Genomic DNA, 10191 nt, shown 5'->3' on the forward strand with positions numbered 1-10191 from the left:
ATATATAATCAAATCAAACTATAGAAAATAAATAAAATATCAAAGTCCATAAAACACTGGTATAAAAAACGGTGAAATAAATGTCCCAAAAAGTAAACTATGTAGATTCATAGATGGTGATAAATATATCCTTCCACCATACAAGGTATGCTCTCACCAGACAGAAATGATGAAAGTGCAAATCCAACTTAAAAAATCCACTCTTGAGCAATATATGTGAAGTTTCAATAACCACTGTGTTCACACTGTTAGGTCAAAGCCTCTTACCAGACAGCCATATATATATAGGCATGGATCATCTGATGACAGATAAGCCCTCTCTTCAGCACAGATTGGACAAATCCATATTGCTCAGAAAAAAGACCTCCAGCTATCACATACACTTGTCCCAGGATGATGACTCAAAGTGTGCCTTTTATCTGCCAAGCAACAGTCCCACGGTCTGAATCATGTAAAGAGCATTCAGTGGCAGCACTTGTATGTAAATCAGGGCAATGTATAGTTAAGGGATACAATTTTGTTCACTTGTGTGAGAAGTTGTTCCTGGTAGGGAGGAGACACTGCTTTTTCATGATTCAGACCGCGGGACTGTTGCTTGGCAGATAAAAGGTACACTTTGAGTCATCATCCTGGGACAAGTGTATGTGATAGCTGGAGGGCTTTTTTCTGAGCAATATGGATTTGTCCAATCTGTGCTGAAGAGAGGGCTTATCTGTCATCAGATGATCCATGCCTATATACAGTGCCTTGCGAAAGTATTTGGCCCCCTTGAACTTTTCGACCTTTTGCCACATTTCAGGCTTCAAACATAAAGATATAAAACTGTAATTTTTTTTTGAAGAATTAACAAGTGGGACACAAATCATGAAGTGGAACGAAATCTATTGGATATTTCAAACTTTAACAAATAAAAAACTGAAAAATTGGGCGTGCAAAATTATTCAGCCCCTTTACTTTCAGTGCAGCAAACTCTCTCCAGAAGTTCAGTGAGGATCTCTGAATGATCCAATGTTGACCTAAATGACTAATGATGATAAATAGAATCCACCTGTGTGTAATCAAGTCTCCGTATAAATGCACCTGCACTGTGATAGTCTCAGAGGTCCGTTTAAAGCGCAGAGAGCATCATGAAGAACAAGGAACACACCAGGCAGGTCCGAGATACTGTTGTGGAGAACTTTAAAGCCGGATTTGGATACAAAAAGATTTCCCAAGCTTTAAACATCCCAAGAAGCACTGTGCAAGCGATAATATTGAAATGGAAGGAGTATCAGACCATTGCAAATCTACGAAGACCTGGCCGTCCCTCTAAACTTTTAGCTCATACAAGGAGAAGACTGATCAGAGATGCAGCCAAGAGGCCCATGATCACTCTGGATGAACTGCAGAGATCTACAGCTGAGGTGGGAGACTCTGTCCATAGGACAACAATCAGTCGTATACTGCACAAATCTGGCCTTTATAGAAGAGTGGCAAGAAGAAAGCCATTTCTTAAAGATATCCATAGAAAGTGTCGGTTAAAGTTTGCCACAAGCCACCTGGGAGACACACCAAACATGTGGAAGAAGGTGCTCTGGTCAGATGAAACCAAAATCAAACTTTTTGGCAACAATGCAAAACGTTATGTTTGGCGTAAAAGCAACACAGCTCATCACCCTGAACACAGCATCCCCACTGTCAAACATGGTGGTGGCAGCATCATGGTTTGGGCCTGCTTTTCTTCAGGAGGGACAGGGAAGATGGTTAAAATTGATGGGAAGATGGATGGAGCCAAATACAGGACCATTCTGGAAGAAAACCGGAGTCTGCAAAAGACCTGAGACTGGGACGGAGATTTGTCTTCCAACAAGACAATGATCCAAAACATAAAGCAAAATCTACAATGGAATGGTTCACAAATAAACATATCCAGGTGTTAGAATGGCCAAGTCAAAGTCCAGACCTGAATGCAATCGAGAATCTGTGGAAAGAACTGAAAACTGCTGTTCGCAAACGCTCTCCATCCAACCTCACTGGGCTCGAGCTGTTTTGCAAGGAGGAATGGGCAAAAATTTCAGTCTCTCGATGTGCAAAACTGATAGAGACATACCCTGAGCGACTTACAGCTGTAATCGCAGCAAAAGGTGGCGCTACAAAGTATTAAATTAAGGGGGCTGAATAATTTTGCACGTCCAATTTTTCAGTTTTTTATTTGTTAAAAAAGTTTAAAATATATCCAATAAATTTCGTTCCACTTCATGATTGTGTCCCACTTGTTGATTCTTCACAAAAAAATTACAGTTTTATATCTTTATGTTTGAAGCCTGAAATGTGGCAAAAGGTCAAAGTTCAAGGGGGCCGAATTCTTTCGCAAGGCACTGTATATGGCTGTCTGGTAAGAGGCTTTGACCTAACAGAGTGTGAACACAGTGGTTATTGGAACTTCACATATATTGCACAAGAGTGGATTTTTTTAAGTTGGATTTGCACTTTCATAATTTCTGTCTTGTGAGAGCATACCTTGTATGGTGGAAGGATATATTTATCACCATCTATATGAATCTACATAATTTACTTTTTGGGACATTTATTTCACCGTTTTTTTATACCAGTGTTTTATGGACTTTGATATTTTATTTATCTTCTATAGTTTTGATGTGATTATATATATTTTTTCACCCATTTTCATACGTGTATTTTTACACACCATCATTCATTTAAATATTAGAGTACCAGATCACCTATCACCATATACCATACATGCCCTAAAAATTTTCATCTAAACACTGTGTGTGTGTGTGTCTCTCACTCTGCTCCTCCTTCTAGCCTTCAGCTCTCTAGCTGCATTTACTGGACAGTTGGAGTTTTTCTGTATCGCAAGAGCAGCTCTTGCTTCTCTTGTGTAAATTTACATTTGCAAAACAGTGTCTTTAGTGTCAGTAACACTTACCACACAACAATGGTATTATTGCTACATTGCAATTACTTACAGCAGATCTAAGCTGTATGTCAGTAACACAGGTAACCTGTGTTTTGTTTTTTTTTTTAACCCCTAATTAATCCTTAGATAACTGATTAGCACAAATAACTCTTCCCTCTATTTTTTTTTACTGTGGATTTTTTTTAAATGTATTAATATTTATTTATTTAATACTTAATTTAACCACTTGCCGATTGCGCTATAGCAGAATGACGGCTACAGCGCGGTCAGCTAGTTCTGAGATGACATCTTATGAGGGCGTCCCATGATCGCGCCTGCCGCGTGCTCTGTGATCAGTGTCGTCTGGAAACTCCTGATCACAGATTGAGGTAAAGAGCCAACCAGTGGCTGACCGCGCAAGGAGAAGAGTGCCAATAGCCGGCTTGTGTAAAAGAGACACGTACATTGATAATCCGAGCGCTGATTATCAGTATCCTGATTATCAGTGCAGTCCCAACATGGCCCACCAGTGCCTACTCATCAGTATCAGTGCTCACCAGTGGTGCCTCATCAATGCCTATCAGTGCAGCCTCATCAGAAGGAGAAAAATTACCTGTTTGCAAAAATGTTATAACAAACTATGAAAAGTTTTTTTTCAAAACTTTAGTTTTTTTTTTTTTTTTTTTAGCAAAAAATAAAAAACCCAGCAGTCTTTAAATACCGTCAAAAGAAAGCTCTATTGGGGGCGTGGCCTGACCGTGATGGTGTGAGGACGCATCTCGTGCGAGCTCCTGCTTCCCTGAGCCTGCAGTTTAACCTGTAGCGACCACCGATCATCTACTTACCTACTGGCGATGCCACCAAAGAAGCGACCGTCCTCCCAGCCCCCCGGAGGGCTCTCTGCACGCTCCACGGACCTCCGCGATCTCTTCTCAGCAACCCCTCGGAGCCGCCGCGAGGCGGCCAAGATGGCGGCGCCCCGATCCTCTCCGGCCTCCACGCTGCTCCCGGGACCACCTTCCTCCTCTGGAACACAGCTATTCCAGGTACAGGGGCGCAGCCCCAACCCCTTCTTGCCGTATACTGCGGTGTCACCTCACTCCACAGACTCTGGAGACACGGAGGAGGACTGGGACTGGAAGGCCCACATTAAGGCCTTGCCGACCAGGACGGAGATTGTGCACCTGATCACCACTACGGTGGAGCAGTCGGTCACTCAGGCATTGGAGGGGCTGAGGGCGGACACTGAGGCACTGGGACACAGGGTGGCTTCCCTGGAATCCGGCCAGGATGATATACTGCATTCCCTGTCCTCCTTTCAGGAGGCTGCTAGCACGCACGACACTGTCCTTAATACACTTATGGACCAGCTTGATGATTATGAGAACAGGGACAGACGCCAGAACATCCGCATTCGGGGGCTTCCTGAAGCCACCAGAGCTCCTGACCTGGTCCCCTCTGTTCAGGGTATTTTCCGCCAGATTTTGGGAAACAGAGCCCCTGATATCATTGACATTGACAGAGCGCACAGGGCCTTGCTTCCCCCACCAAAAGAGGGGGAGCCACCCCGGGATGTCATATGCAAACTTCATAAGTATGCTGTGAAAGAGGACATTATGAAGGCTGCACGGTCTATGGCTGTAATCGACTTTGATGGCGCACAACTTTCTCTGTTCCCCGACCTGTCTAGGCGGACACTTATGCAACGGCGCTCCCTGCGCCCCCTACTGGATACCTTACGCTCTCACCAGGTGGTGTATCGCTGGGGATTCCCCTTCCGTCTTACTGCCTCCAGGAATGGCAAGTCGGCCGTTCTCTGCACCAAGGATGACTTGCAACGCTTCTGTACTGCCCTGGATGTCCCCTTGACAGACTTTCCTGACTGGAGACTGCAGAGTGCTCTCCCCTTGCCGCAACGCCCTGAGCGGTGGCAGCAGGTCACCTCGCAAGGTGGGAAGCGTCGCAGAGGTTCGCGACGGGGCTCCGCCCGGGCCTCCCAGCACGACTGAACGTTGCTCACTCTCGCTAGAGACTTGCCGGACGGTGGGCTCTACTCAACTTCTGCTGCTATGGGGGGCTTGTCTGGGTCCCTCTATTGTTATGGTGGTATTTGCACTAGGTTTTTAAATATGCTTGACTTACATATTGATGAGTTCAGGGTGGGATTTTCCCCCCTGCGGACTGGGGCTGACTCGGGGCCCTCAGGGGCCGTGGGTCCCCCCCAGCCTGGCTACAGGTCATGTTTACTTCATTGTTGATGTTCAATGGCTCGGAGATGCATTGCTCCTCTCACTGGTGGTTCAGTCACTACCCCACAGTAGGTGGCCCCGTGGGTCTGGGTAATCCCGAGTCCTTGAGGGTTTTTTTTCTTCCTTCTTTTTTGGTTATGGTTAGTTGGAGCTGCCCCCTCTTTTTTGAGGTTGAGGGGGCGTGTCCCTTCGGGATGGCTCTCCATGCTGGGGATGGTTTTTGTCTCCTGCTCTCTCTTTTCTACTCATTGTTTCCGCTGTCCTATTTTTTCTGTCTGTCTCCCCCCTGCCCTCTCCCCTCTTTTTCCCATTCCCTTCTCTCTTTTCCTTTTCTTGGGTGGTCTGGGGGGGGGGCCTGAGGCCCACGGTGGAGGTGTGGAGCAATGCGTCTTGGAGTTCTTTTTGCTTCCCTTGCTGATCGGGGCGAGGCCTTTGATCGCATGTTGTTTACCGGTTCTTGCCGACTGCCCATCGCTGTCTTATGGCTGATGTATTGCGAGTGACCTCGTACAATGTACGGGGGCTTTGCTCTCCCAATAAGAGGGGACGGATGTGGCAGGAACTGCGTCACTTGCGCCCTGATGTGCTTTATTTACAAGAGACGCACTTCACTGCCTCCTCCACTCCCCGCTTGCCTACCCAGATGTTTTCCCAGTGGTATCATAGTGTATCCCCAATTGCCAAAGCCAGGGGGGTTGCCATAGCCATCCACAAACAATGTCCCTTTGTACTCATGGACTCCCTAACGGATCCTGAGGGGCGCTTCCTATTTCTGAAGGGTACGATCCATGGCCACACGTACACTCTTGCTAATGTGTATGCGCCTAACTCTAGAACAGTCTCCTTTTTGTCCTCAACCCTTACCAAGCTCATAGGGTTTCGGGAGGGCATTGCTCTCTTAGGGGGGGATTTTAATGTGGTACTTGATCCCTCCCTGGACTCCTCCTCGGGATGCTCTCCTCTTTCTTTTCGAGCTCAGAAGCACCTTCGGAGGCAGTTCAGGGCCCTGCATTTGGTAGACTGCTGGCGGATCCTCAATCCCGGGGTTAGGGACTACAGTTACTACTCCAAAGTTCATGACATGTACTCCAGACTGGATTTGTTCATGGTGGATCAGTACCACCTGGACTCTGTCCTTGCCGCTTCGATTGGGTCCATTACCCTCTCTGATCACTCCCCGGTCTCCCTGACGATCACGCCCCCCGGTGCTCACCGTGTGACCCGGACGTGGCGCCTCAATGAAAACCTCCTGGATGACCCCTCAATTTTGGATCAGGTTACTGGAGAGGTGCGCTCCTATTTTGAGCTTAACTCTTCGCCTGATGTCTCCCCGTCCGCTGTCTGGGAGGGCCATAAGGCTGTGATCAGGGGGGTCCTCATTTCGCACGGTGCACGATTGAAGCGGCAACGACAGCAGGAGATTTCTGACTTGCTGGATCGTATCCACGATTTGGAAATCAAACATAAGCGTGCCAGGGCTCCTGAGGATGCTCGTTCCCTAGAGGAGCTCAGGAACACCTTGCCTTCCTGCCTGGACAGACGGGCCCGGGATAAGCTGCGCTTCTGGGCACACCGTTTTTATGAGCATGGGAACAAGTGCGGTCGCTTGCTGGCCCGAATGCTACATAAAAGGTCGGAAGCCCGTCATGTCCACGCCTTGGAGACTCCTGAGGGCAAAGTCGTCAGTTCCCCTCGCATAGCCACTTGCTTCCAACGCTTTTACGAGTCCCTGTACCATCTCCCTCGGGCTGGGGGGGGTCAGCCGTCCGACATTCAAGACTACTTGGCAGACTCCGGACTCCCCAGGCTCCCGGATGGGGTCCTGGAGGAGTTGGAGGCTCCCATTACCGAGACGGAGGTGAGCAGGGTGGTATCTGGCTTGCCTGCAGGCAAGAGCCCGGGCCCGGACGGCTTCACAAACCACTATTATAAGTCCCTGCTCCCCATTCTTGGCACCCATATGTGTACCTACTTTAACGCGGTGTCGGATGAACGGCCCCTCCCACCTGAGGCGCTGTTGGCCCACATTGTAGTACTCCCTAAACCGGGTAAGGACCCCCACCACTGTGCCAGCTATAGGCCCATCTCTCTCCTCAACGCTGATACCAAGATTTTGGCCAAAATTATGGCGCTTCGCCTCCAAGACCATATCGCGTCCTTGATCCACCCTGACCAGGCGGGATTCATGCCCCTCCGAGAAGCCCGGGACAATACTGTCCGGGCTCTCCATGTGCTCCACTGGGCTCAGCATGGACCGGACAGACTTCCCTGTCTGGCTCTATCCCTGGATGCGGAGAATGCCTTCGACAGGGTGGCCTGGCCATACCTGTCGGGGGGTTCTTCGATCTCTGGGGCTCGGGTCCCGTATGTTGGGGTGGATCTTGGCCCTATATCACGGCCCTAGTGCCAGGGTCAGGGTGAACGGGTTGCTGTCGGATCCCTTTCCCATTTATAATGGCACCCGACAGGGTTGTCCCCTGTCACCCCTTCTTTTCGCCCTGGCCTTGGAACCCTTTTTGAGGAGAGTGAGGGCACTGTCTGACATTGCTGGTGTTACGGTGGGTGGTACGGAACATAAGGTGTCGGCATATGCCGATGACCTGCTGTTCTATCTTACCCGACCACAGCTCTCCCTCCCTGTACTGGTACGAGAGCTGGATCTGTTCGGGCGACTTTCCAATTTCAAGGTCAATTATGATAAATCTGAATTGCTACCTATTCATGTACCCCCCGACCTGGCTTCGACTCTACGGCGATCCTTTGGCTTTAGATGGCGGGAGGACTACCTCCCATACCTCGGCGTGAACATCTCCCCTGACTTGAAAACTCTATATGACAAGAACTTCGGCGACCTGCTGGCGCGTATCCATCTTGACCTGGAATCGTGGGCATCCCACTCGGTAACTTGGTTTGGCCGCATTAACGTGCTTAAAATGACCATCCTTCCCCGGCTGATTTATTTGTTCAACACGGTCCCCATGCATTTACCGGTATCCTTTTTTAAACGTCTGCGGCGGGCTTTTCTAAAATTCGTCTGGAGGGAGGGGAGCCCCCGCCTGGCCTATGCTGTCCTCAGGTGGACGAAAGCCGACGGTGGCGTCGGGCTTCCGGATGTTACATTGTACTATAAAGCTATGGCATTAGTTCGTATGCTGAATTGGGCGCACGACGGTCAGTCTAAACCTTGGGTCCCCTTGGAGAAAACGCTGGCGGGCCGGAATCTTGCGGGTGCCCCGTGGATTCCTTCGGGCGATCGTGGACTGTCGGCCTGGACGTCACCCCTGACTGTGGCCACACTCCGCATCTGGGATGGCCTTAATGCGTCTGGCGCCATGTCTTCCGGCGTGTCCCCTTTGGCTCCCCTGGGGGGATTTCCCTGGTTCCCCCCGGGGGAGGATGTACGCTTTTTTCGCTCTTGGAATGCTGATGGCAAACTGTACTGCGGGAAATTTGCCCCGGCAGGCACTTTGCTGCCCCTTGCAACTTTGCGCGATCGCTTCGGCGACTTTCCGATGTCTGACTGGCGCTATAGGCAACTGACTGACTTTTTCGTCACACTCCCGACTGCTCCACGCCCGATAACTGGCCTCTCGGACTTCGAGAAGTGGTTTGTCGACCCTCCGGAGTCCCGCCACCTACTGTCGCACATGTACAAATTGTTATTGAGCGGGGTCTCCTCCTCGCCTCCCTATTTCATGAAGGAATGGGAGAGAGAGCTGGGGGTGGAATTTTCACAACTCTCTCGCATTCTGCGTTTGACCCATGTCTCCTCTATTAGCACCAGGATACAGGAGTCGGCCTATAAATTTGTGGCCCGATGGTACAGGACCCCTGCCAAGTTGGCTCGGATATTTCCGGGCTCGGACCCCCGTTGTTGGAGGGGCTGCGGTCAGGTGGGCACTTTCCTCCACATTTGGTGGGAGTGTCCCCTACTGCAGCCCTTCTGGGACGCTGTACATCTTTGGGTATCCAAGCTGTCGCTCACCCCTCCTTCCCGTGCTCCCCTTCAATACCTGTTCCATGATACACACTCCTCGATCAAACGCTACAAACGTAGTATAGTTCCTTTCCTGCTGAACGCCGCCAAGTGCCTCATACCGAGGCATTGGCGGAGTTCCGCCTGCCCCACGCTCTCTGAATGGAAAAAGGAGGTTAACCTAGTGATGGAAGCCGAAAGACGTGTTCTCACGTCACAGGGTAGGGAGGAACGCTTTAAGGACACTTGGACGGGGTGGATGTATTACTCTGATGAGATCTCGGATGAACACACTCCTAATATTAGCGGCTGAACTCTAGGACTCCTACCTGGTCTTCTCCAGCCTGGGGCCCGCGCCCCCTGCCCGGACCTCCCTTTCTCTACCTGTTTTATCCTTCATGTTTGTCTTTTCCCCTATACTATCTCTCCCCCCCCCTCTTTTTTTTCCCTTTTTTTTCTTGTCTCTCTGAGGCCAGTAGTTGATTCTGCGGCTGTATAAACTGTAACACGGACGTTAATGTGTACAGATGCTGGAACTGTGTGTAGTGTCTGTCGGGCCCTCCGGCCTCCTCTGCGGGGATCCCTTTTTTTTGGGCGGCACTGACAGACACAGCGCATCCTGGGGGTCCATAATTGTATTTGCTGTTTGGCCGATATTGGCACATGCTTTCACAATGACTGATTAATTGACCCCTATGGACTTGTTTTTGTTTCATTAATGATGTCCGGACTGAACATAATGCCGATTGTGCCTTTTCTGTATTTTTTTTTTTTTCTTCCTACATGCATTTATGCACTTCTTTGCTATTTTATATTTCTGTATGTTGTTTTGAATTTGTTAAATAAAGATTATTTAAATAAAAAAAAGAAAGCTCTATTTGTGTGAAAAGAAATGATAAAAAATTAGTTTGGGTACAGTGTTGCATGACCGTGCAATCATGCCCACATATGAATACTGTTAACACCTCACATGAGGTATTGCCGCAAACGCTCGGGCGAGAGCAATAATTCTAGCACTAGACCGCCTCCCATTTCGTGAGTGCGTGCAAATTTTTCTGTATTCCTAA

The sequence above is a fragment of the Pelophylax lessonae genome (assembly GCF_965119305.1).
Source record: "Pelophylax lessonae genome assembly, chromosome: 1".
Lineage (NCBI taxonomy): Eukaryota > Metazoa > Chordata > Amphibia > Anura > Ranidae > Pelophylax > Pelophylax lessonae.